The sequence below is a fragment of the Girardinichthys multiradiatus genome, chromosome Y (assembly GCF_021462225.1).
Source record: "Girardinichthys multiradiatus isolate DD_20200921_A chromosome Y, DD_fGirMul_XY1, whole genome shotgun sequence".
NCBI lineage: Eukaryota > Metazoa > Chordata > Actinopteri > Cyprinodontiformes > Goodeidae > Girardinichthys > Girardinichthys multiradiatus.
Window position 1 is genome coordinate 31,818,506 of NC_061818.1, and position 27,719 is coordinate 31,846,224.

General features: G+C 37.4%; 1 protein-coding gene across 1 annotated transcript in view; it reads left to right on the top strand.

Annotated features, from left to right (window-relative positions):
• The first annotated feature begins 25 nt into the window (after positions 1–25).
• The window catches only part of LOC124863683 (zinc finger protein 385C-like), a 213,753-nt gene continuing 186,059 nt past the window's right edge, over positions 26–27,719 (top strand). Inside the window, exon 1 of the mRNA XM_047358112.1 lies at positions 26–85. The gene's annotated coding sequence lies outside the window, so the exon portion shown is untranslated. The remainder of the gene's footprint in view (positions 86–27,719) is intronic.

Here is a 27,719-nt window from a genome sequence, read left to right on the forward strand (position 1 = left end):
TTCCCGGACAGGTTTGCTCTTTGCGTTGGCAGTCAGTCTTTCTCTCTGGACGCGCACCGTGGAGCTCGGAAACGGAACGGAGCCGGTAAGTCAAAGCATCTTTCTCTGACAGCTGTAGATGCTAACACGCGTGTAATATGTTTGTGCTAAAAGTTTTGATTTGGCTGAAATGGTTTAGGGTCCAGACTCTTTTAGGCGCACCTACTGCTTTGCTGACAGAGTGGAGAAAATGATGCGTGTTCGTTGTAAAGTTTTATTTTCCCAAATGTAAGACTAATGGTTTGGTCTAACTCATGGAGCATGTGCGTAATTGCGCATACATGTATGTCCGTGTGAAGAATAGCCTTTAGTCTCACTTGTCTCAAGGCTTTTTAGCTCTTGTTAATGATAATAAAGCCCATTTCCACACATATACCTCGAATAAACAATGAGTAGTCAATATAAAAGGGCAGCAAGAGTAGAATGTTATCATGTTTAATTTGGAAGTTTAGATTAGCGTAAGTTAAATTTAAAGGATAAACTGACAGACATTCAAGTCTAAAATAAAACCCAAATATTCCACAAGTTGAAGCTACATTTCTTTTTGTTTGAACTCCCAACGCACATTCTTAGTCGTCTTTCCTTGATATGGATTTTTTTATTTTTGAGTTTACAGTCTATTGATATCACCTCAAGTTATATGATGTGAAATGACTTTTGATCCCAAGGAACATTTCTACTGCAACATTGTATATATCTCATAAGAATTAACCCTCAATTTCACCTTTTGGCTTGTATCATTACATTCTGTTCTGTGAGTAAAATCATTCTATTGATCGAGATATTATATACCCTTTAGTCATGAGTTTGAAAGTCATGTATAGCTTAATCAAACTAAGGATTTTCCCTATTTAGTCACTGACAAAATGGACTTTGCATGTAAAATACAATATCGAATTATGATCCGGTCTAGCTTTGAGATCTTTGTTGCTGCTGTATTACATAAGACGTTCAATAACTTAGGTGAACAAAAAATGCAGCTTTTATTATGAGAAACTGAAATGGTGCTGCTGCTTTCTAGAGACATTATTTATGGATGGAACTCTTCCTGAATGGCATGGTGATGAATGCTTCTGCTGTTGTGACAAAGTGTGCAATATTTTCCTTGACTCATTTGAATCTATAATTATTTTTCATTTTATTTTTATTTTCTAACTTTTGCCGTTTTTTGTACTTTTTCCTTTCTCTCAAATTTCCGTCATTGGGCTTGCTGAAAACATCATATGAAGATCAAGATTCTTTAGCAAACACTTTGTGGTGTACTCTAGGGAGGGTGTCTGTCAATGATTGTCTGCTGGATAATTGTCAAGTCAGTGTTCTTCGTTGTTGTTGTATTCATTAAAGTTGGCCACAATAAACTTTTGCTTTAAAAATGCTTTTTTATTGATCTAGCGTAATATTATAATTTTCTGAGAAACACAATTTGGGATTTTTATTAAGCTGTTGGCAAAATGTATCAAAATTAATGGGTATAAATACAAAATATATTCACTTTTTGAATTGAATTACAGAATTCAATAAATTTTCAATGATATTCTAATTAATTGAAATATACTTGTATTTACTAAGCTTCATAGAAGATTCCTAAAAGGACTGACCTACTGGTTATGAGTTAGTTTTTTAGATCGATAAATGTAAATGTTTACTGGCCATATGTTTTATTCCATGTATGCAATTAAGTTGGTTTGAGTTTTAAACTAGCATTATATGTTTTAAATGTGGTTTATAATTGTCATCATTTAAGCTTCAAAGTTTGTGGTGTTTTAATTATCCCAAGAGGCAAATAGGTTTACATTAACATCAGTGGTGGACTTGCTTTTGTGTTTTGGATCATTGTCCTACTGCATAACAAAAGTGTGTTTGAGTTTAGGCCAGTAATTCAGGATTTTCTGGTAGAATGCAGAATTCAATCACAGCAAGTTTTCAAGGTCCTGAAGCAGTAATGCAGCCCAAGACCATTAAACTACCACCACCATGTTTGACTGTAAGTCTGGTGCTCTTTTTCTGAAAAGTTGTGATATTTTAAGGAATTTAGGGGTTTCTAGATTCCACAACTCTGGAGGTAATCAGGCCTGGAGGAGTGGCTAGTGAAAGGGAACACCAACCCCAATGTCCAATGTTTGGATTGCATTTTTTCTGTTAAGGGAACCCATCATTTAAAACTGCTTTTTGTATTTACTCTAGGTGTCTTTGACCCAGTAAAAAGTTGTTGGTTTTTAAACATTTTACTGTGGGAAAAAATCCTAACAGAAGAAACATGCAAGGAGGCAAAATACACTTTTTACAGCACTGTACATATTTAGAGTGCTTATAGCTGATGGGACACATGACTTCACATTCAGTTAGTTCTGCATCATGGCAATGAGCATTTATAACCTGATGGAAAAATATTAAACTTTGTTTTTTAATGGATGATTCAAATCAACTTAAAACATGGAGCAGTCGCTTGAATGCTTTTCTGGAAATGTTGAAATTCAGCCACAGAAGAAACTATTGGTTTGATATTATCTTACCTACAGCTCTTAGTTTCAATCTTCAAAATAATCACCTGCTTCCTGATAAAACTCTACAAACATAAGGAATTGATTCGGTGAAAGAGTCATGGTTTGGTTTGAATAGCTGTATTTATGGTACAAGTCACGCTAAAGCTACTGTTTAAAGTTGGGAGCTTTCAAAACAATTAGAAAAGTTGTTTTTACATTAGCTTTTAAGTAAATGTAAATGTTAAAGTACGGAATGTTGCAGACACAACATGAAAAAAGTGTTTGCAGTATATTTGTTGTTGGCATTATGGATAAGCAGCAAACAGCCTGTGCACCACCATATGTTGTTACTGTAGCTGTGCTTCTTGGCTCTACATGAGAAGGCTGGCAGCTGAATTCTTTAAGGTAGTTTCATGCTCCCTTTGCAGCTCAGTGCTGAGGACAGTTGTTCATCTTGGAGGCTTAATGGAGAAAAACAGAGAGAGCTGTAAATGGTCATGTAACATTGCTGGTTTTCATGAAGAATGAAACAGAAATTAGAGCAGAAATTATTGAACAAAGTGAGAGGAAAGTCTGTGATAACCTATGTCCAGTCTTTTTCAAGGAGCTGACTTTGGACAGTCTCTAAGAGAATTCGAGCTTCAGTCCTACCTGCAATGCACTGTTGTTATAACATCTGTAATGCAAATATTAGATTTTTTAATTATATAGTATAGTTTTCTTAGCCCTTTCTCACATGAACTGCTTCTCCTCGCCTTGTAATTTAGTTTCTGATTTTGCACCTTGCTGTCCTCTGGTGTTTTGGGTTTGACCTTCCTCTTATCCCCTTTCTTGCTGCTATTATCTGCTCTATCATCACCTGCTGGGAAAAGCTAACCCCCCTCGTCACACTGAGAAAAGCACACAGCTGAAGCTGGAAGGCCCCAAAAAGACTGAATATACACACTTTTGGATGATTTATTGACCTCTCTGAATTTGTCTTTTCTGTTTTTCTCCTACACTTGATTTAGTAGGAGGCTGGAACTGCAAAAAATAGCACAATGACCTTCAGTGAGATTCTCTGAAATGTTTTGTGCTAAGATTGTGACATACTTGCTGGTTGCTGCTCCCCCCTTTGCCAAAGCAAATATACAGTTAATTCCCTTTTAGCTGAAGGGGAGCTTGGCACTGGAGGACGTTACCATTCCATCATTGCAAAGAAGAGCATCACTGTTGTATTTAACACTGTCACACAAATGGCTAACAAAAAAAGTATTTTATTATGCTTTTCATGCCTCAGACATTTTCTTGCCGTATCAGCCATCAATGTCACAAATGGTGAAACCTATTTTGCTAAAACAGCAAAAGGAATTTTTTTATTTCTAGTGTTGTGCAGATCCAGTATGAGATTTGTACTGTATGATAACCCTGAGTAAACATCTGTTAACACAAACATTTTGAACAATTCAATTCAATTCAGTTTATTTATATAGCGCCAATTCACAACACATGTTGTCTCAAGGCACTTCACAAAAGTCAGGTACATACATTCCAATTAGTCCTAACCATTGAACAGTGCAGTCAGATTCAGTTATTTATTCAAATTGAATAAAAAGTTTTTTTATCTAAGGAAACCCAGCAGATTGCATTCAGTCAGAGACTTGCAGCATTCCATCCTCCTGGATGAGCATGTAGAGACAGTGGACAGTCACTGGCGTTGACTTTGCAGCAATCCCTCATACTGAGCATGCATGTAGCGACAGTGGAGAGGAAAAACTCCCTTTTAAAAGGAAGAAACCTCCAGCAGAACCAGGCTCAGTGTGAGCGGCCATTTGCCACGACCGACTGGGGGTTTGAGAGAACAGAGCAGAGACACAAAGAGAACAAAGAAGTACTGATCCAGGAGTACTTTCTATGGGAAGGAAAAGTAAATGTGTCTCATTAACTAAATGCTTTTATTTAAAACAGAAAAGCATAAATTAGTAAATTCCTCCGTTTAGATAATATAATACATTGATTTGTATAATTATAATATGCAGTGATTCTCAAAGTGTTGGACCATGGTTCCATGGTGAAAGGTTGTGGTGCGAATTAACAATGAGAACCTGGTCCTAACTGCCGCAAGGAGAGTATGTTCGGGTGTCATAAGCAAAACTTTGCAGGGGGAGTTTATTTCCTTGGTAGCTTTGGAACAAAACTTGTTTCCTGATGTAGATATCATATACAGGACCTGTCAGAGTAATGATGACGGAGTATCGCTGCATGCTGCACACGCTGAAGGATGGGAACACAGTGAAGCAGGAAGACAAAGAGGGATACCTGCTGGAAAAGACAGAGAACAGTAAGAGAAGAAGGCTGATAGTTTTGCCAAAAAAAACTATGATGAACTCTGTTCTGCAGAAGTGTGGTGTTTTACTAACACATACCGAGACATTTGTTTCTGTGGAGTCAAAATAACTGCAAAATATTAGTTTTTTATTTATTTGTTTGTTTTCTTTGAATAAATCTGTTTTTTGTAAAAACAAAAAAACAAAAAACAACACAAATGTATAAATATTCAGCTTTACTTCTATTTTTGAGTGAGTAACTGCTGCTGGAGTGCTCAGTTTTTTAGTAAAGTGTCCTGCACTACTTAATTGTTTGCTTCATTTTTAAAAGCACAGAAGAGTCACCAGATAAAGAACATGGAAACGAGTTCACAGTTTTTTGAAGAAACAGGAGAATGAGAAAACAAAGCACAAATAAAAGATATTCAAAAGAATAAAATACATTTAAAAATTATTGTAATTTTTCATAAAACTTTTAAAGATTTCTGACACCGTCTCAAGTATACGCTATTTTTGCTATTTTTCTAGTTTAACCTTTTCTACACAGATAAAGTCATTAAGACCCCAGTTCTCATTTTCCAAGCAGATCTATTTTAAACAGCTAAAAACAGATAAAGTGTTACAGAATACATTTACTGTGTCTTGGTGAGTTACAGTGTGATGATGGATAAGGTAAAGTATAAAAGAGAAAAAAAACATCAGCACTACCATAAAATCTGAATAATTTATTATAAGTTAAATGTAAACAATCAATGCTGAATATTGAGTTTAAGAGTTAGGTGGCCTTCTTTGCACTAATTGATTTCATAGTGCTTAAACAATTTCACTATTAGTATGTTTGTTCTGTTTTTATTTAGTAAAGGCTGATGGAACAGTTTCTATTCTTTCATGAGAAATGTTCCTACTTTATTGCTTCTTTAAAAAAAAGCAACTAAATCTCAAGGACAAAACAGCAAAAATTAGTTAGTTTTCTTCTTGACACAACAGGACAGAAATAGTAAGAAAAATATAGAGATTTCAAAAGAATACTCTAGGCAAGTTTATCGAAACAACTTATATTTGGCCCATTGTTTCCAGCCTTTTTGAGGCGGGTGTGGGGGTTAGAAAGTTTCTTTTCTCGGGAGACTCCACCTGAAATATTTGAGAAACACTGCAGTAATATTATCTTTAACAAAAAACAAAACAACGAAGTAACAAGCCATAAGATGCATTTAAAGTGCGTGTCAACCATTTAAAAAAATGTTGCTTTTAATGTTATTTCCACTGCTTTTACATATATACACTGTGGGAAGAACTCAAAGAAAAACACCCAATCCTTTAGGTGTGTGTTTCTAAGTTAACATGCGTATTGCTTAGAATATTAGCCCTTTTTGTTGTTCTACTTTTCACAGAGTAACTATGGGAATCTAACAAGCTGATAATTGGTTAATTAGTGAGGTTGACTGCTCACATAACACGCAATAGATAGGTTGCTCAGGCCTCATAGCAACTGTGCTCTTAAAAAAACAGTACCCTAATAACAGTAATGAGTGATGCTCTTTAGTTTCCCTGCCTTGACTTTCCAAATAGCTATCTTTCTTGTGCAAATTGTGTAGGAGTGAGCAGTTGTGTGCCTAAGCAGGTAAGGGTAAGAGGAAATATTTTACTGGTTTTACGTGGGTTTTAGAAACTTGTTGTACCTTGATACCAGTAAATGCTCCATGCCTTTTGCTTCTAGCTGTGTTTTTACCACACTAGCACAATGGACTAGTACAAAATGTGCAGGACTTTGGATGACAGGTGCAAATAAAATGGGACTTCTATATTAAAAGGCACAAAATGTTGCCCTTCAAGACATCAGTTGGGTGATTCTGTTCCTCCACCCCTGAGCCTTTGGCTGGCCTGCACTGGTTGTTGCCCTGTGTGAGGCCAGAGGTGGCACACTTGGCAAGGGGTTAGATATTCTGGCAGCTGCAAAGAGCCATTCTCAGAGCATGCAGGCTTTCTTTCTCCACTGCCCCCTGCATGGTTGACTGGCAGCTTCGAGCGGAGGTTCTGGAGAAGACTTGGCGGAGGGCCGTCGGCTTCTCAGTGAGGCAGCTGGAGAAGAAACACTGCCAACCCTGTAGGAAGACCTGGTTTCATCTTCACGTTTTTTCCTCCTCTTTAAGCCCTAAGCCCAAACAGGAATAGAGCAGGCAGTAAAAAGTTAAAGATTTCTGTGAGTTTGTGTTTGCATCTGCAATAACAGCAGGAGGCAAATTACAGCAGCACATTTAAACCATTATTCAGTCTAATTTTAATTTGTGAAATGATTTTCCTCATTAACAGAAGGCAGCAGAAGTCAGCCTGACTGCACCATGCGTACACACAATTTCACAAGCACTTGTAATGACTCACAGTAGCTCCAGTGTTGCAACGGTACATTCGCTAAAACAAACATACGCATGTACACAACGGTTCATTTATGGCGTGAAGCAGCCGGTAAATGACGCTACTCTGAGCCTGAACACTGGCGTAGTGTTTCCAGCCAGGTACACCTCCATGCAACAACAACAAAAACTAAATAGACTGCTTGTTTGGGTCCAGCTGAACTCCCCAGGAAGGGTAGTGGCTAAATTACTTGATCAAAAGCATGCCTTTACAGACAGCTTCTGCTAGTATTCACATCTGTTTCTGTTTTGATATGGTCTTTTTTCATTTAAATGGTTCCTGCAAGCATTTTTTATTAACTCCTTGCTCTACTTTCACACCTGGTGACTGCCAAAGGCGTCCATTGGATCTGGTGTAGGTTACTCACCTTGCTTAAGTGTGTAACAGCCATCAGCAGTAACAGACGTGAGTGTTACTCACATACTTACTCCGTGTCAAAATTGTTTAGATGAGTTGATGACTAGTTTCTCAGTCTGCTTCTGTGAATATGTCCAGTTCTTGTCATTTTACTGGCTTTGTACTGTGGTGATAAAAGTGATAATATTCCTTTGTATTAAGCATTAGGAGGTTGTATCATAAAATGCAAGGCTGTGGTGTTGCGGTGAAAAAAAATGTTCGATTTCATAGCTAGCTGGTTTTAAAATGCATTAGTTTTGGTTAAATATATATTTAGCCTAGATTACGCTAAACCAAAAATATTATAATAATTTTGAAGATCTGGAATTATCAATGTTTACAGATATTCACCAAAATTAAAGAGAAATAATCATATCACTAATAATCTGAGTTGTTTTTTTTTTTTTATTTTGAGCTGAATATTCTCCACCTGCTTTCTGAAATATGTGATAAGTCTTGGAAAAAAAAGGAACAACATTTTTACTGTGGTGAAAATTTAGTTTTGTAGAAAATACAACAAAGCAAAATATTAAATAACTAACAACAGATGGATTTGGCCGTCACTGTCTCTTAATGTCTCTGAATGTTGAATGAAAAACAGGTGTTTCTTGGTGTTTTACCCACTCAAAGTGTGTATTTTGGGAAACCATAACCACATAGTAAAGTTAAAAGTGTGGCCTGCATATGTATTAAGCACCCTTTATTCTGGGACCCCTAACCCAGTCTTTAGAAGCTATCAGTAAATAGAGTCCACCTTAAATCTCAGTATAACTACAGCTGATTAGTTCTACAAATCTGGCCGTTATTAAAGGTTGGCAAGAAGATTGTCTTTGCTGAAAAAGAAAACAAACTATATACAAAATCCAGTTTAACATTTGCCACAAGCCATGAGACACAACAAATGTATGGAAGAAGATGTTTAAAACACCTTGTTTGCCAGGAAACAAGGTGCAAAGAAAACACTGAACATTAGTTCAAACACACAATTTCTACAGTAAAACAAGGAAATGGCAGCATCATGCTGTGGGTCAGCTTTCAATCAGCATGGACATGGAAGCTGATCAGAGTTGATGGGAATATGAACTGAACTTAATACAAGTCAATACTGGAAGAAAATCTGTTGGAGGCTGCAAATGACTTAGGACTGGGCAGAGGTTTGCCTTTCAGGAATGGAGAGCTTTAGTTAAAAAAGTATATTCATGTGTCTCAGCCAATGTCTAGACTTAAATTCAATTGATAGGTTGTGGCATAACTTAACATTTGGTGTTATCAGATGCTCTTTTTCTAATATGTTGAAGCTTGAGTTATTTGGGGAAGAAAATGGGCAAACATTTAAGTCTGTAGATGTGCAGAGCTGGTAGAAACATACCCCCAAAAACCTGCCGCAGGGATTGCAGTGACAGGTTGTTTTACAAACTTTACACTCAGGGAGATGAATACAGATAAAAGCCACACTTCTGATTTTCAATTGTAAAAATAAAAATAATAATTTAACCATGCATAATTGTCCTTCCACTTCAGAATTGTGCGCAACGTTGTGTTTTTACAATGTAGATGATAGGATTAAAGGGGGTTTTATCAGTTAAGGAGATGAAGGTGGAAAGTTTGATTGGTTTCATCCCTGGGAAACATGTAAAGAAGACTGTTGGATTTCCACAGCCATTGATGACATGGAGCTGCATGTCAAGTAACAGAGAAGGGCAGATGTTGATCATTACTTTTGCAGTCCAACATTGGACTGAGAGAGTGAGAAAAGTGTCTGCATTTTTTAAATAGGTTTGGTGATGAAGTTGTTTATAGGATGACAATGTGCCTTACCACATAACAAAGAGCATTGAAACTTTTGTTTAGAAAAGAGAAAACAACACAGTGAGACGACCAACGTATGACACAGATTAATAAAAAGAATTAGGATCGAATCTGGGACAAAAAAAGCTGCATGATTAATTTGTATCCTCCATCCTGCAAAGCTTATCTGTCAACTGATCAGTAAGGATGTTGGAAAATTATTGATAAAGAATATTTTTCATTTGTGAAGTTCATGCTTTACAGAATGCAAGCTGCCACAAAAGCCAGAGAAGGTGCAACAAAGAGCAAACTGGGACTATGTGAATGAGAAAGTTCCATTTCCCCTTCGCTCGGTTCCAGCTTCCAACAGTTTCAAATAGCTAGTGACCCCAGACACCTACTGGTTAGTTCAACAAGACAAAAGGTTAAAGTTGGTAACGCAAACCTAATGAGCTATATCTTTAATCCTTTTCCATCACTTTCTCTTGGGTGGTCAGTAAGGAGTTTATCCATTAGTGCCTTGAGGTCCTGCAGGGGGTTGTAAGCGTCTTTCAACCAAATCAACCACCATCTGTATTTCTCATTGATCATCTGTAAAGACTTCTAATCCATGCTGATCACAGTGAGCTCTACTGTTTGAGGGGTAGATTGTTTCTGTGTGTCACTTATGAACACATAAGGGCTGTTGGGACCGGAACGTAATACTGACAAATGTGGCTCAGGTCAGCTTAGATGAAGATGCTGAAGATAGGTTAGTGATGCCACCATTGACGTAGCTGCTGACTCAAAATTACTTATATGTGACGCTGTACTCTTTTATTCATTTTTGCTGTCTCCTCACAGTGAACCGGGCTTAGCGAACCAAACAGCAGTGGCCTAGCCTTTGATTAAAAGTCAGATTATTCCCCTCTTACAATATGTGGGCTAAGCAGCTTTTGGAAAATGAGATTATTTATTCTTTCTGCCTCAGCTTTCACACTGTTCAGCTTGAGTCATCTGTGTACTTTTTCCAGTGGTATCTTCCTCAGCCCATTTTCTCCTTTAAAGCTGAGATGTTTTTTTATTTTTCTGGTTCATGAGCGTGTGTGGGTGATGTGCATTTACACGCTGTTTGAGGCCTCTTATCATCCATGTCAAACTGGTGGGCTCGAGAGTGGATGAGGCCAGCTCTGTGCTTTCCAAGATCACACATTAACTCCACTTCCTCCAGTTTAAAATCCCCTTTAGCACTTCACCATGCAACTGACGCACACATTGACTCACTGATCCACAGAGTTCATTCTGCTAACTGCTTTGGCTCACCGTGTCTCTCTCCATTTCTTAGCCGTTTGGGGCCCATTCGTCTTTTCCTGAGTGATGTTAAAAAGTCTGTCATGTATTCTCTTAAAGAAAAAAATAAACTTTGCTGTATGAGAGGCTGAACATGGCAGCAAAACCCCACTTGTACTGCAGTAGTTATCAGCTTGACTTTGTCTCACCCAGCAGCTCAGTTCAGGTCATCGCAGGATCATGCTAGCCTGACTATAATTGAACCATATATTTTTCCACACTCAGAGAAAGGGGGCATTTCTCAGTGTGCTGCTTTAGAAAACATTTCAGTTGACAAGCCAGAGGCCACTGGGCTGGGTTAATGTTCATAACAAAGCTGCTGTCAGAGAATGGGTGTAATGAAAAATAAAGACGACAAAGGACTGGATGGCTCCAGTGGAGACATCTTAGGTTTTTCAACCAAAGTGAGAAATAGAACAGACATTAAAGGTTTTTCTCAAATCTGCTTGACCTGTACGTCATCTCTTTAAATAGAATTTCCAGACTTTAAATGATAAGCATTGTGCTTTTTAAAGATGAAATTAGCACAAACAACAGTTTCAACCGAGAAATTGAATTTTCTTTTCTATTTTTACTGTAACTGGAGATAACTGAGTTTTGTTGTTGAAAATGCAATTACAATTTTGGTCGCAAGCTTACCCACCCTGAAATAATGCAATATTTTTTGTCTATTTTTCAGAGAATGTAAATAATTACACAAAAAGGTTTTTTTCACTTATGCCTAATGGTTAAATTCACTCATTTATTATCAAAGAGTTGTGTTTGCTTTTTGTAAATCACAATGACAACCGAAACTAACCAAATGATCCTGGTAAAAAGTTTACAAAAACTATACTTTTTTTATATACATGAGTTATAATTCCTACTGAAAGGTAATAATTGTCACCACTAAAAAGATATGAATAAGATAATATAGATTTGAAAAGATGTTCGAGGAATGTAAAATGCAAAGCAGCACTATTTAAAGTCTAATAAAGAAGTGGAAAGTGACATAAATGGCTCTGAAATATATAGTCATTTTTTCAAGATGCACAAAAATTGGACCCATGAGTTGAGTTGCCAGAAGAAAGCTGTCACTATGCCAAACAGTACAGAGACGAGCCTAAAAAACATGACCAAAATTGAACTTCATGACCACAGTCATCAATGCTAGGAGACTACAAGGCCTTTGTATACCATTTCTACTGTGAGACACAGAGGTGGGACACTGATGGTTTGGGAATGTGTGAGCCACGAAGGCAGATGAAGGCTGGTCAGAATTAAAGGTAAGATGAATGCAGTAAGTTATCAGAAAGTACAAGAGGAATGTTTGCACTCATGAGCATGGAAGCTGCACATGAGACTTCTGTAAATTTTTGATTAGGGTAATTTGGGTAGATTCTCACTCCATTATGATTTAAAAACAAAAACGATTCTTAATAAATGGCTTTACCCAACTGCTGACCAAGATTGAAAGAAATATTGTGTGTCATCGTCTTCATCATCATCATCATCATATTCTCTGAAAAAAGTCAAAAAGAGCTGCAGTTCTGCCAGGATATGTCAACGTGCAAGCACATCTCCAAGAAATGACTTGTTTACTGGTTCTGCACATTTTTCTAAGGTTTATTGTTTTATTTTATTTGTTTGTTGATCTCTTCTATTATAATTTAATATTTTGTTTGCAGATCATTTTAGTTCAACTGCAATTGTCTTAAATTTGCTTTCATAAATGGATGAATCAGTAAGAAACAAATAAATTTCCAGTTTATTTATCTTATTTAGGTAAAAATAAGAGTAAAATATATTTTAAAGGTTTCAACAATAGTCATGGCCACTTGATAAGTGTAGGCACTTTACAAAAATTAAAAGTTAGACAGCATACCCTAAACACAAAGCTCTTTTTTACTTGAAGATATTTGCTAATCAAACACAGACTAATGCATCTTAAACTGGGTCTCTAAACCTGTTTGCATTAAAAAATAGCCTATGCTAAAAGTTTATAGTAAAACTCTGACGTTAAAGTATATTACCAAGCACTTTTCACTATGTCGTGGTGCGACATTTTGGACTTTGTTGTGGTTTTATGTTTTGACTTTAGTTTGATTTTGTAGTCATGGTTTTTTGTTTATTTCCTGCCTCCAAGTGTTTGTTGTTTTCTCTCCCCTCACTCCTAGTTCCTTTTGTGGTTGCTTTCCTATTTCTTGTTATGGTTTTCTTCTTCTTCTTCTTGTTCTTGTTCTTCTTCTTCTTATTATTATTATAATAGTTCTTTGTCTCCCTGGATTCTCTTGTTTAGTTTCTCATTTAGTATCTCGGTGTTTTATTATGTTAGGTACTTGTTCTCTTTTCTAGTTTAGTTCCTCGGTTTAGTTTCTATAGTTCCAGCCTCCCTTATTGGTTAGCTTTAGTTATTGTTTGCACATATTCTAGTTTATTTGTTTATTTTAGTTAATCATTATTCTAGGTTCTTATGTTTCTCTGGTTATTTATCTTTGTCCATAGCTTCATTTAGATCTGGTTCCTTGATTCTTGTTTATTCAGTTCTTTGCTTATAGTTTTTTTTTGTAGTCATTTTCCCCTGGATTTATGTTATAGTCTAGCCCTCGTGTTCCCTTTGGTTTTATAGCCTTGTCCTCTTAGCTACCATTCATATTCCCTCAGTTCCCTGCAGCCTGGTTCACACTTGTTTTCCATTCTCCTCTGATTACCTGCCTCTGTGTCTCATTGTTTCATACCTCACTCCCCTCTGTTTATAAGCTCTCTGGTTTTGATTGTTCTTCGCTGGTTCCTTCCGTTCACTACTCTCGACTATGTTCATAGTTTTCCGTGTACCTGCAGAGTCTACCTTTTGTTACGTTTTGGATTTCGACTATGTTTGTACCTGCAGTGTTCTTTGCTTCGCTTTTTGAAGAACTTTGCAATTAAAGCTTAAGCTTTTCTACAACATCCTGCTGCCAAGCTCTTGTCTGCGCTTTGGTCACTCTAAACCTCAGAACGCGACACACTAAGCATTTCCCAGCATTTGGTGAGGTTTCTCAGTTGTTTCATCTGCTGGATCTGGGTCACCTCCCAGCTTCATAGGGTATATGAAGGCAGCCCTCCATCATAGTAAACCTTTTGAGTTAGGTCCACATAGCTTTTTCTGGGCCTTTGATCACATTTAACCCCAGAAGCACACTGTAAATCTCCATATCTCCATAGAGGGAGAGAAACTCTGCACAGACAGTAGCCTTGTTCTCCTGGTTACTCAAGGTAGGATACACTGGGGCCTTCAGAGGGATAGGGGCACAGGGACTGGATCGGTGGAAAGGATACACATTGGAGCTCTGTATTTTAGTATTTACCTTCCTCCTCCACCTCTTTCTGGCATAGCCCTCTCTCTGCTCTGTCGTGTTTTTGCTATCTCCATATGCGAGCCTTTAAGACACATAATACTAGAGCAGTTCCCTTTTCTTCTAATTTCCTTGTTCACTCTTTGATCTTCTAAGAAGTTAATTTAACTTCCTTAGTACCAGAGTTCCAGAGTCTTTCTATCAGCAAAGAAAAGGAGTTTATGACGTAAAACCGAAAAAGCCTTTCTTTAAAAGGAGTTTTGAAATCTGTGGGCACCTCTCTGGTTTTATCTAAACCTGCTTAGCGCTCAGCTTTCAGCATGGCAAAAGAGGTGTTAAAGAAATGACAAAATATCCTTGACATCCACTTGATGTATGCTAAAAGCCTTCTCCTAGGTTAGTGTTGAAATTAATGATCTCACTCAGAGTTTTTTGAAGTGCTTGGATGTTGAGCTGCGAGTCTAGGAACGAAGAAGTGGCTCTGACCTTGTCCCACTTCATGGATTTGCTCTGGTTTCTGGCTAATAGAGTACGCCTTATTCTTTCTTCCACAACATGCTCTCAGAATAGCTCTGGCATGCCCCATTAAGCAGTATTTTAATTGTTAACATGGCATACTCCGTCCTTGGCACACATTAACTACGTCATTTAAATGTCAATCCCAATTAAACAAGGGGGCTGAGAAGATAATTGTTTTAACTGCGAACACGTATGGTGTTGCAACCTCAATTGCCTCTGTCAGGGTTTTTGGACACTTGCTTGGTGACTGACAGATTATTCCGAAACCAAGACCAAAAAAGTGTTTGAATTTACAGTCAAGTTAAAGTACATCATTTGATTTGGTCACTAGTAGGAACTAAGGATATTTTGAGGTAAAACTTATTTTACTAACTGAGAACTGAGAGATAGCAGATATAGATACTAGGTCTAAAAATTATACTGTATTTACACAAGCAAATGCATTTAAGTCAACTCAACTACATTTTCAATTGAGTCTTTTTGATCACCCTTATACAATCATAGCTCAGAGAATATATATATTTTTTTAATCTTTAACATTAAAACAACTACTTAGTCACAAAAACCCCCTCTGAAACTGTGTTAACATCACTGAGACTTTATGGAGAAACAGAAGACCATATAATTGTGCATTGATTTGTGGTAAATTTATTTAAAAAAAACATTTACCAAGTATCAGTGTGCAGATTATAGGACTAATACTTTTAAAGGGATTGATTGATTGATTGATTATTTTAAAGCTTTTAATGTTAACTAGAGCATTGTAATCCTTTCCTTAATTTGTTTCGCATAAGATCTTCAGAAAGGAGACAGTAACACAATGATTACTGAACACAACATACTAATGTATTCATAAGAGCACAAACTGTAATGTATTTTATTGAGGATTTGTGTGAAAGACAAATGGAGAGAATACAAAGTATCAAATAATTGCAAAGTGAAAGGAAAATGATACATGGTCTTGAAACTCTTTTGTAGTGTGCGTTTCTATTCAGCCTGCTCTGGGTCAGTACTTAGACAAACCAGGTTTGACTTCAAGAAGAGCTACAGGTGTTTTGGAGCAGTCCTCTACCAGCTTTGCACATCTAGAAACATCGTAAACACTTTCTATTCTTCTTTGCATAATAGCTTGAGCTCAGTCTCATAGAATGGAGAGTGTCGTGGCCAACTGCTGCATACAGAGGGATACATACTGTATACTCAATCTATTCCCAGCTGTGGAGTGCAATATGGCAGACAGGGATACGTCCAGGTCCAAATTACCTTTCGCAGCTGGATGATAGGGCTTCCAACTGCGGAAGCTCAAGGCAAGCAGGGACTGGGATGTATTCACACTTTGATGTTGTAATTAATACATTAGGTCTTCTCCCACTGTCGTTTTTGTTATGTTTCATAGGGTGATTTTATTGCTTTGCTGTGTGGTGGTATATTTTATCTGAGATTGTAGTTTAATAATGTGTAAAGCATCGGCGACTGTACATCTAATTACAGGTAGAGGTGCTCACATTGGCAAGCAACAGCAGTGTTGTCATGGGGATGATGTGTGCACCTCTTTTCCTGCACTGGAGTGAACCAGTAGGTAGTGCTTGACTGCCCACCAGTCAAAATGTGCAAATGCACTCTCTCTCTCTCACTTGGTTTTATACACACACACACACACACACACACACACACACACACACACACACACACATATAGATTATTTATGTAGAAGTACCAACATGGTGTAACCAGCAGAGAGGATGAATCAGTGTGCTCTTGAGCATCTCAAAGTAGAGGAGGTGCTGGAAGATAGGGTTGTCCTGGTTGATCTAGTCACTTAGCGCAGACAAGGATTAATCAGTTTTACCTGCTTTTTAAATTAGCACTCAAAGGCTACAAATGACTCACATAATTTGCATTGCTGCTTTCTATTTCCATGCTAATGTGTTGTGTGGTGACCATCTCCCTGCTTGTGCAGATTTTATAATTTTGTCTTTCTTTTTATAGCATCTGTCTTTCTCTATCTGTCTTTGTCTTGCTTTTCTCCACCCTTCCACCTCCACCCACCTATCTCTTAAACACACAACCTTACAGCTCCCTTGTCTGTCCACTGCCATGCTCTCATGCCTCCAATCAGGGCAGCAAATGAGGTAAGGTACTGACCCAAACGTCTTGGACCCCTTGGTGCTCACCCAGAGACAGAAAAAGACAGGGATAGAGGGAAGGAAGGAAGAAGAAGATTTGTAGGGTGAGGAATTATAGAATTATATGCACATTAAATGTTTACAATGAATAAAATGGTAAAGGAAGGTACTACATTGTGAAGACAGACATTATGATCATGCTGAAAGCTTTTTCCAACACAACTAACAGCACATAAACCAATGGATGTAAATTGGATGTGTAAAATATGTTGATACTGCTTTTATTTGTTTGAAAATAAATTCGACACGTAAAAATGCTCCCTATACAGCATGACAAAAAGAAGAAATCCAATCCTCGTTGGGGTGTGAATAAAACAACTTTGGTAATCCTAGGTCAGTGAAAGGATTTCTTCATTTGTATCCTTCATTCCCATTTGGAAGAAAGTGAAGGATTGAGCCACCCCAAGACTACTCTGCCTTGTTGTAAGTAATGCACACTCATGAAGTATATATTAAACTGTAAGTTTTTGAACATCTTCACTGTTTTGGCTTTCTATAGAAAATTATGTAAAAAATTACACCAAAAATAAGTCAGTCAGAAACCCATTCATCTCATCATCTGTGAAATTTTCAAAGAACTTACTGCTTACCTGCTACCAAGACTGAACACTTTTTTGATATTTTATGGGCAAAACCACAATATATATATATATATTTTTAACTAATGTGTAACGTTTAATGTACAACTTAACGTTGCAAATATATGGTGAATTGAAATAGTCTATGACAGCCTAATAAACACTACTAACAAGCCCGTCAATTTGACGGCGAGCATTCTGGATGCGAGTATGTTGATGACGTCATCGCATTACATTGGTCAGAATGCTAAAGGTTTTCTTGCATGCTATGATGGTTTTGACAAGAATTAATAATAGCATTTGATCAAAATCTATTATGTTTTATTATTATTTATAAATAGTACTGAAAAATAATACAGCGTAGCGTTTACATTTAAAAATAAAGCTTTACTAATCTGACCAAAAGCTGGACAGCTCCATGTTACGCCCCCCTTTCACTTCGTAGACATAAACTAGTGCTAAAAATGCCTTGAGCTCATCCACACTCATGTCCGAGGAGGAATCATCTCCTAAAACTCTGCGGGCCTCAGCCACCCTGAAGCCAAGAACGTGGATGAGCATTTCGGCATCCACCAAGCAGAGGAACGCGATCTGGGCATCTTGGATCTGGCGCTCTGTCAACGCGTTCTGGCTCTAACGCCTCCCTCTACTTTCTTCCTCTCCTACCACTGTCCACACAGTGCCATCCTTTCCTACCTCCTCCTCTTTCCCAGGTGTGCGCTCGTCTTGTGATGAAAACGCTGTAAAGCGTAGAATAGATTGTTGTTTCCGGGCTACTATATCTATGACCTAACTTATTGTTTATTTCTTTTTCCATTATTAGTACCTTGATTTTTAGTTTCTCTCCTGCCAGTGAGCTGGATTGCTGGGTTTATAGCTGGGGACTGGGGACCTGGCTCGTCTCCCTGTCTCTGAACCTGCGCTGATTGTGGCACTGTTGCTGTATAGTTCATTCAGTTTTTATTCAAATCAGTTTTAATTATATAGCGCCAATTCACAACAAATGTTGTCTCAAGGCACTTCACAACAGTCAGGTACATACAGTCCAATTAACCCTAACCGTTGAACAGTGCAGTCGGAGTTAGCTTTTTATTCAAATTGGATAAAAAGTTTTTCTATCTAAGGAAACCCGGCAGATTGCATCCAGTCAGTGACTTGCAGCATTCACTCCTCCTGGATGAGTATGTAGAGACAGTGGACAGTCAGTGGCGTTGACTTTGCAGCAATCCCTCATACTGAGCATGCATGTAGCGACAGTGGAGAGGAAAAACTCCCTTTTAACAGGAAGAAACCTCCAGCAGAACCAGGCTCAGTGTGAGTGGCCATCTGCCACGACCGACTGGGGGTTTGAGAGAACAGAACAGAGACACAAAGAGAACAAAGAAGCACTGATCCAGGAGTACTTTCTATGGGAAGAAAAAGTAAATGTTAAGTAAAGGTTTAATTACAGCTAACTTAAAAGCTTGTGGTACATATCAATTTACTAAAGATAGATTAATCATATCTAAAACGGGGCTGGTAATCAGAGGGAACACTCCCTTAAATAATTTGGTTGGGATTGGGTCTAACATACAAATTGAAGGTTTAGATGAAGCTAATATTTCTGATAACTCAGGAAGCTTCACAAGATCAAAACAGTCCAAACACAAATCAGGTTCTGCAGTTATTTCCAATGTTGTCTCACTTGCTGAGGATGAAGTAATCATCTTCAGGAGTATGTCAAAGATTTTCCTTTTAATAGAATCAATTTTATTTAAGAAGAATCCCATAAAGTTATGGCTGCTAAGAGCTAAGGGAATGGATGGCTCAACAGAGCTATGACTCTGTGTAAGTTTAGCAATTGTACTAAAGAGAAACCTAGGATTATTCTTGTTCTCTTCTATTAATGATGAGAAATAAGCTGTTCTAGCTTGGCGAAGTGTCTTTTTATACAACAGTAGGCTATTTTTCCAGATTAAGTAGGAATCCTCTAAGTGTGTAGAGTGCCATTTTCTCTCCAATTTTCTAACATTGTGCTTTAAAGTACGCAGCTCTGAATTAAACCAAGGAGCTAGCCAGATTACCTTCTTTTTCAAGGGGGCTATAGTTTTAGGCTATAGTTTACTAATCTGTAAACTATAGCCTAAAATCAGAATCAGCTTTATTGCCAAGTTTGTGCATACAAACAAGGAATGATATAAAATGATAAAATCGTTACATAGGCTAGACTTTTACTACCTTGAAATGATGCGTCATAACCTCCTTGCTAATGGGACAACTTGTGTTTTTTTTAGCCAGGGGAGGCTCACTCTCTGACCCGCTGTCACTGGAACTGAATGCTGACCAAGAGCCGTCAGAATCCCTCTCAACCCCAGAATCACAATCATCTAATGTTTGAAGCATTTCCAATGCCTCTTGAGCAGAAAATATCCTTCTAGAAGCCATTTGTAGGATGCTAACAATCTCCTTCTCAGACTGTGTTCTAGAGTGGCGGTTACTAGGCAATGCTCGCAGGTATACTCAGCCGCGGGAAAAAACCCCAATCTATTTAAATAATAGGGCCGTCAAAATAGCGGCTGTGGTAGTTAGAGGTAGAAATACTTAGATCTTCTATTTATTTTGATATATTTTTTTAAAAGAGACATAGGAATACAAAAGACACAGGTTTCGAAAAAGTCAGGATGCCAGGAGGATAACAGTTTTAATAAACCAGAGTTATGGCATGTCAAACTTTCAAAACAGCCGGCCCTGGGAGTTCTAGTGTTAAAACATGCTGCACTGTACAAATTGAAGTCACAGTTGAACTGATCAGAAGAGAAGCTATTCTTTAATAAGAAGGGGTTTTGTTGTGAAAGATGTACTTTCATATTATGGAGCAGTTTATTGGTTTACTCATAAAAACAAACTGTACAGCATTAATGACAAATCTTTAATAAAAAATAGTGGAGAATATTACAGACTATTTCAATTTAAATTACTTGACAGTAGATCTTTTCTTTTTGACTTGGTTTGGATTTCTTCAGCACTATTTACCCTTTTTTTCAGGGACCACCGAGTCATGAGAATGCTGTTTCCATGTTTGTTATTTACATTACAATAATTTAGCAAAATTGTCATCTTAAATTATTTACAATATTTAGGTGCTTATGACAGGCATTTAAAACTGTTTAAATATAGAGTTTTTTTTTTGGAAACAATGTTAAGATATAATACAGATCTATCAAGGTTTAGACGACATATTTTGCATGTCCTGCCACTGAGTTGTTGCCATGTGATTGGCCGATTAGAAATTTGTGTTAACAAGCAGTTGGACAGGTGTACTTAATGAAGTGGCCGGTGAGTGTATTTCTGCAGTCTAATGGATTATTTTTTTCATCTATTTCTGTGCCTGTGCATAAAAATAGTAGTTAATAAACTGCTAGATTGAAATTAATCAGTTTGCTAAGTATTTACTTAGAAAGTGTTTAACTCAAATAAGATTTAACGCCAACTTACATGATAAAACGCAGTGTCAAATTTCCCCCCTGAAATGTGGTCTTTTAAAATCTTTCCTTAAACATTTGAGAGCTTCTGCTTTCTGAATGTTATTCTTTCTCTATTTAAGTACAGGCAGTGTGAATAAATTAGACTGGTCTTCCATGCATGGCTGACTATCAGAGTCCAATTCACCTCCATCCTCAGAGAAAAAACAAACACAACAGGGAGGGGCTGTGCTGTACTTTCAGAAAGTGACCTTAGTTAACGGCAACATTTTTAAAGCATGATTTAACATATTGATAAAGTGTATGGATGTGTGCCTGGTTTTGTAATATGATCCATATGACATGATTTCCACCAGCTTCTCACAATAGTTGGTGGAATTTTGTCCCATTCCTCCTGACAGAACTGAGTCAGGTTTGTAGGTCACCTTGTTAACATGCCTTTTTGGCTCTGTCTACATATTTTATATGGGATTGAGATCAGAGCTTTGTGATGACCGCTTCAAAACATTGACTTTTTTGTTCTTAAGCTACATTGAAAACTATTTGTAGTATTCTTACCATCAATTTGGAAAAGATATTTGCACCCAAGCTTTAACTTGTTGGTATTTTGCTTTAATTTTTCACATAATTTCTTTTCTCATGATGCCATCTGTTATGTGAAATGCAGCAGTCCTTTGTGCAGTAAACTACCCCCACAACATGATTCTGCCACCCCCATACTTCCCACTTGAAATGGTGTTCTCAGGCTTGCAAGTCTGCCCTTTATTCCCCTTTCACTCCTCCTGATATAACAAGTCATTATGGCCAAATAATTTTATTTTCATCAGACATCATGCAACGTCTGTAAAAAAAATAAGGTCATTGTTACTGCATGCATTTGCAAGCTGCAATCTGGCTTTTTTTAGTAATGACTTTATCCATGCTAAGTGATCCTTATAAGCTTTAGCCAACATCTTCACTAAGTCAGTTTTGATGCACCTTTAGGTATCTGGAAATTGAATATAGGGCTGAAGGTAACTTTTAGAGGTGCACAATTCCCTTCCTGACATCCTTGGTGATAACTTTTGAGTTTTTCATGATGTTGCACAAGGAATCACTTTGTTTGATATGTTGTGTTAAGGTGTAAATTAATCTATTATAAGCTTACAAAGCCATGGCATCATCATCTGGACTTTCTTAGTTATTTAAAAACATAATAATAGCACTTTATAAACACATCTGAATGTAAAGAAAGTAATAATAAATCAATAATTTACTTTGTCTAATGTTCATATATTTATAGTCTATGTCGGTATGATGTGAGTGCTGGAAACAAAAGTTAAATTCCTTGTTTGTGCACACAAACGTGGCCAATAAAGATGATTCTGATTCTGATAAGATATTACTTAACATATATTCTCTCTACTTATTCTGGCATTTAGCAAATGGAAACAAATTTCCTGCTCCTACCTGAGCTAAAACAGCAAAATTTATTCTAATTCAAAGTCAGATTACAATCTGCCAGAATTACAATGGTTATGTGTCTATTTATACAGCATATGTAAAGAATATTAACACCCATTATCCTACTTTTTATTTCTTTTGGCTGGAATTGCTTCTAAGCTGTAAGTTTTTTTTGTCTAAGGTTTACTAGATAACTGTGCAACCTTATTGAAAACATCTTAATACTGAATAACAAACCCAGAAGATGAAGTCTGTAGGTGTATTTGTTGATTGTTTTGACTGAATGTTTAAGTAATGCTTTGACTTTTACAGTTGTTCTGTTCAGACTCAGCATTGTAAGCAGAGTGTGGACCTAATTATAATTAAGCATAGCTTCATCATATACAGCATGTTCAGCAAGTACTTTCTAAAAGTAATAAAATGAGTGCATCTAAATTTTGTAAAATAAAAGCGAACCAGGCTGTGGCTTAAAAATAATAACTAAAAGCCTTAAGACTACATACTTACCGAATTTCCTGCTAACATTTCCATGGTACTAAGCAGGAAACAGACTGATATCTCTGTCCAGGGCTCCACACTGCAACTATTTTGTACCAAATGTGATTATAAATCTCTAAGAAAATTTCTAATTCTTTGCTTGCACTGGTGTAACATTTCACATTTGTTACTGGCGTTTTTACTCTGTATTTCTTCCGTTCATACTAACACGCGACTTTCAAGGCTAGGGTCAATAAAAGGCTGAGTATGATCGGCTTGACTGCAAACTACTTTGCTCCTCTGCCTCTTCAACAGCTGTGTACTTTGGACTATTTGCCCCAGATCTTTTGGGGGGAGGAAAATGAGCAATCTGCAGGGATCTTGGTGTAGCTTGTTTGGAATGTAGGGAGGAGCAAACTAACCTCTTTTTTATGGAGAGCCATTTCATTCAAAATTAAATAAATAAATAAATACTGCCATTGATAAATTATTAATAAATATTCCATGTAATAAATAAATATCCTCATGAAATAAAACAAAAATAATTATGTTATGTTAAATTTTCAGCTTATTTTATTTAATTCATTTCAAGATTTATATAATTTACTTAAAGATTTATTTATTTATTTATTTCATAAAGCAGTTTTATTTTGTGACACTTTTATTTTGTAAAGCTACTTTACGTATTTCAGTGACTTTTACTTTTTAACCCCGTTTTTCATTTTAAGCTGTTTTTATTTTATGTTCTTATATCCAAATGAGGGGGCGGAGTTTTATCTATGGGGCGGCGCTGGGACAGCAGGGCCGAGCTCAATTCATGGCTGTGGGCGGCAGAAACATGCCGTTGCCTGCCAGAAGACAGCATGCCGGAGGGAGCCAGGGGATTCTGCGAGGATGCCAGAATGTGCCAGACCGGCCTTAAAAGCCTGCCACGGCGGTTGCCGCTGTTTTGGTGGAAGCTGTTTGTGCAATAAGTCTTCGTCATCCTTTCAGCACGTCATACACACACATAGTGCTATTTATTTCTCATCTCAAGTAAATGCAGCCACCTTATGTCATGGGTCTAACGCTGTTTATTAATTAAAAACCAGTTAAGACATCATCATTTAAATGTAACAGCCTATAACAATAATGACATCCCGTTTGCCAATAATCAGCATTGGTTTCCACAAAAACAGCGGCAACCGTTGTGGCAGACTTTTACGGCCGGTCTGGCACCAGGGGAGCCTGGGGATTCTGAGAGGCATGCTGCCTTCTGCCGGCCACTGCCACAAATTGAGCTCGGCCCCTGCTGTCCCAGCATTTGTCCCGCCCCCTCATTTGAATACAAGAACATGAAATAAAAAGAGCTTAAAATGAAAAACGGGGTTAAAAAGTAAAAGTCATTGAAATACTTTAAGTAGCTTTACAAAATAAAAGTGTCACAAAATAAAAGTGTCGCAAAAGAAAACTGCATTAATAAATAAATAAATAAACAAATAAATAAATCTTTAAGTAAATAAAATAAATCTTTAAGTAAATTAGATAAATCTTGAAATGAATTAAATAAAATAAGATGAAAATTTATTTTAACATAATTATTTTGTTTTATTTCATGGGGATATTTATTTATTTAATAGAATATTTATTAATAATTTATCAATAGCAGTATTTATTTATTTGTTTAATTTTGAATAAAACTGCTCTCCATAGTTTTTAGCATCTTCATTTAAAATCAATGCTTTGATAGCAGAAGCTTTGTTAGCAGCCAAGCTTTGCCTGCATTCTTCACAGCAAATGGAGTGCATCACCTTGGTCGTCTTGTTGTACCCGAACAAAATCAGAATCAGCTTTATTGCCAAGTTCGTACATACGCACAAGGAATTTGACTGCGGTACACTTTGCTCTTTGGTTTTGTTTTTGCATTACAGAATATACATATTTATAATGTGCACATATATATATAAAAAGGTGCATTTGCAACATCTGTATGCTGTTTTGTACTCTATTGAATGTTCAGCAGAGAAACAGCCTGGGGGAAGAAACTGTCTCTGTGGCGGCTGGTTTTAGTGAACAGTGCTCTGTAGCGACGGCCTGAAGGTAAAACTCTAAACAGTTTATGTGCAGGGTGTGTGGGGTCTGCAGAGATTTTAGCAGCTCTTTTCCTGACCCTAGACCTGTATAAGTCCTGGATGGAGGGAAGGTCAGCCCTGATTATTCTCTCTGCAGTCCTGATTATTCGTTGACAGTCGTTGAACAGGGGATAATGCGGACCTAATGCTAACATTTCCCCATGTGCTAGTCCTGAAATTTGGCATATTAATTGGGATATGGGAGAGGATTGTGTACTCACCTCTCCTGATAGTGTAATATGTACAGTTAGTTGCAATGTTATTTAAACCGTTGGCAGATGTAAATTAAGAACTGTTTTTATTCAACCGCAAAGTTTCATCCTGATTGGAATTTATGCAGGCATCAATCAAAAGATAAGAAAACAATGTTCAGGGACTATTATTTTTTAAAAGAATTATTTCTCCTATTATTTACATTTTAACAAAAACTATCATGTTGAAAATTATGTATAACCTTCTTAATAATCAATAAGGCAATCAAATGATTATTTTAATTGCTGACAAGATTTTTGCTGATATAATGCTCATTTGGTACTAAGAGGCCCAAAGTGTGCCAATAAAATCTCCCCACACCACTACACCTTAACTATTGATACAATGCAGGATGAGTCCTTGCTTTCACGTTGTTTATGCCACATAGAGTGATAACAAAAATTTAATCTGGGAGACTCACCCACTCCTCCAGCTTCATCCAATGGCTTCTCCGTGTGTGTCTGCTCCAACCAATCAGCATAAAGTCTGCAGTAATCCTCAGCCAATGATCCTTCAAGGCTCCGCATTTAAAGTCTCCCATTCATGGATCTCCCAGCCGTCAGCCAAACTTCGACCCTCCTCCACCCCATCGCCTCCATCGGATTTTCAGCTTCTCCAGTTCTCTTATCATTAGGCCTCCTCTCCATCACCAGTATCGGATCCCGGGGGGAAGACAATTTTAATTCTAACTCTAAGACGTTCGTTCATGTCATTCTCAGCATTCATGTCTTCCTCTGGGGTCTGAGCGCCAAACTAATAAACATCTGTTGTGGAACTTCTCTAATTGCATTTCATGTTTCTTATTGTGAGTCTCTACAGTATTGAAATTCTGACTCTGCCATCTGTTCTAGCTGAAATTAAAACTCAAGTAACAGTTTTCTAATGTTGTTGTTGAACTTTGGTGGCCCTGGGTGAATTAGCTTCGGTGTGCTGTTTTCTACCAGGTGTGGTTGTTTGTAGCTGTATGTCGTCCGCTTCAAGGTGGAATGTATTATGTGTTCAGAGATGGTATTCATAATACCTTTTTGCTTATTTGAGCTACTGTTGTCTTTCATCACCTGAGGCCAGTCTGCCAATTCCCCTGACTTCTGACATCAACAAAGCATTTTCATTCACACAATTGCTGCTCACTGGAAACTTCCTCTTTTGCGACTTATTCTCTGTAACCCCGGGAGAAAGTTTTTGCATGAACATTTCTGAAATACTCAAACCAACCTCTTTGGCATTAACAGTCATGCTATGTTCAATCCACTTCAATTTTGTTCCATTCTGATGCTAGATGTGAACTTCTGCAAGTTTTTCTTTTGCACTCTAGATACCTAAATGCATTGAGTTGCAGCTGTGTAGTTGGTTAAGTGCCTATTTGTGTTATTAATCTTTCTCAATGTAAGAATCAAAATAAGATGCATTTTCAATTGGCCAGGTTACTTTACCAATTAAGTTCCACATATTGCATTGTGGTATTACAAATCTAACTATGACAAACTGCTCCTTTTTATCGCCTCGAAAGTAGGGGAGCACCGATTGATCGGCTGGCCAATCAATTGGCCCTAATTTCCTTAATTTTGGGTGATCGGCCGATACGTACACATGAAACCAATCTTATCCACCAATCTTATTTACCTCCCGAAAGGTCTGAAAATCACCCACTGTCCCATTTTGCTCTGCCGTGAGAGAGGGCTACCAGGTCATATCCACATATGCACGGTTCACAATAGTCTCCCCACTGTTGACAACATAAGACTGGAACACTGATTGTATGCTGTGACCTTATGACTCCTGACAGTGTCAGCTATGAAGAAAATCAGTATCGGCCAAAATCGGAATCGGCAGGTCAGGCTTTTAGCCAGAAAACTGCAATCATTGAACGCCTACCTGAAAGGGAACATGCATTCCATTTGCATGTTTGTATCAGTTAAATAAGATTGCCTCCCTGAAACATTTTTAGTGTCTTTTTTAATAATGTTTAGAACTCTAAGACCCTTTTATGACAGTTGTGTTGCCCTAAGTCAGTCCTTAAGGACTGGTAGACATGTTTTAGGTCTCTCCTTGGTTCAACAGATCCGAATGAACAGGCTTTTGCTGAAATTAATGATATACTGAGAAGGCAAGTAAAAACATGCAGGACACCATCCTTTAAGGACAGACTTGAGTTAAACACCTCTGGTCTGTAAGACGAGAAAGTCACAAACACATTACATTTTAAAACACCACATTGTTGCAAGACACTAAATGAAAAAAAACACAACTTACAAGTGGAACCTGTGCAAAGCTTTAGTTTGTAGACCCTGATGTGTCCTATACTATAACAAGCTTACTTATAAGTTGTCTAAGTTTAACTTTATAAACTTGTGGTGCTTCAGTGTCTGGCTCACTCTAATGTAGCATCACTATTTTTTACTTAAGGACAAGAAATATCAAACACTCTGCCCACTAATGCACTGCATGTCTTTTTTCCCTTCCATTCCTGAATGAGTCTAAGCATCAGTCACATCAGCTCTCTGGCCTGTGGTGTACGTGATGCATCAAGCTGCTTTTATCACTGCTAAGGAAGAAAAAAAATTATAATGTGAGACAGCACCAAATATGCTGGCACACCATGGACAATAAGGCTGTATGTATGAA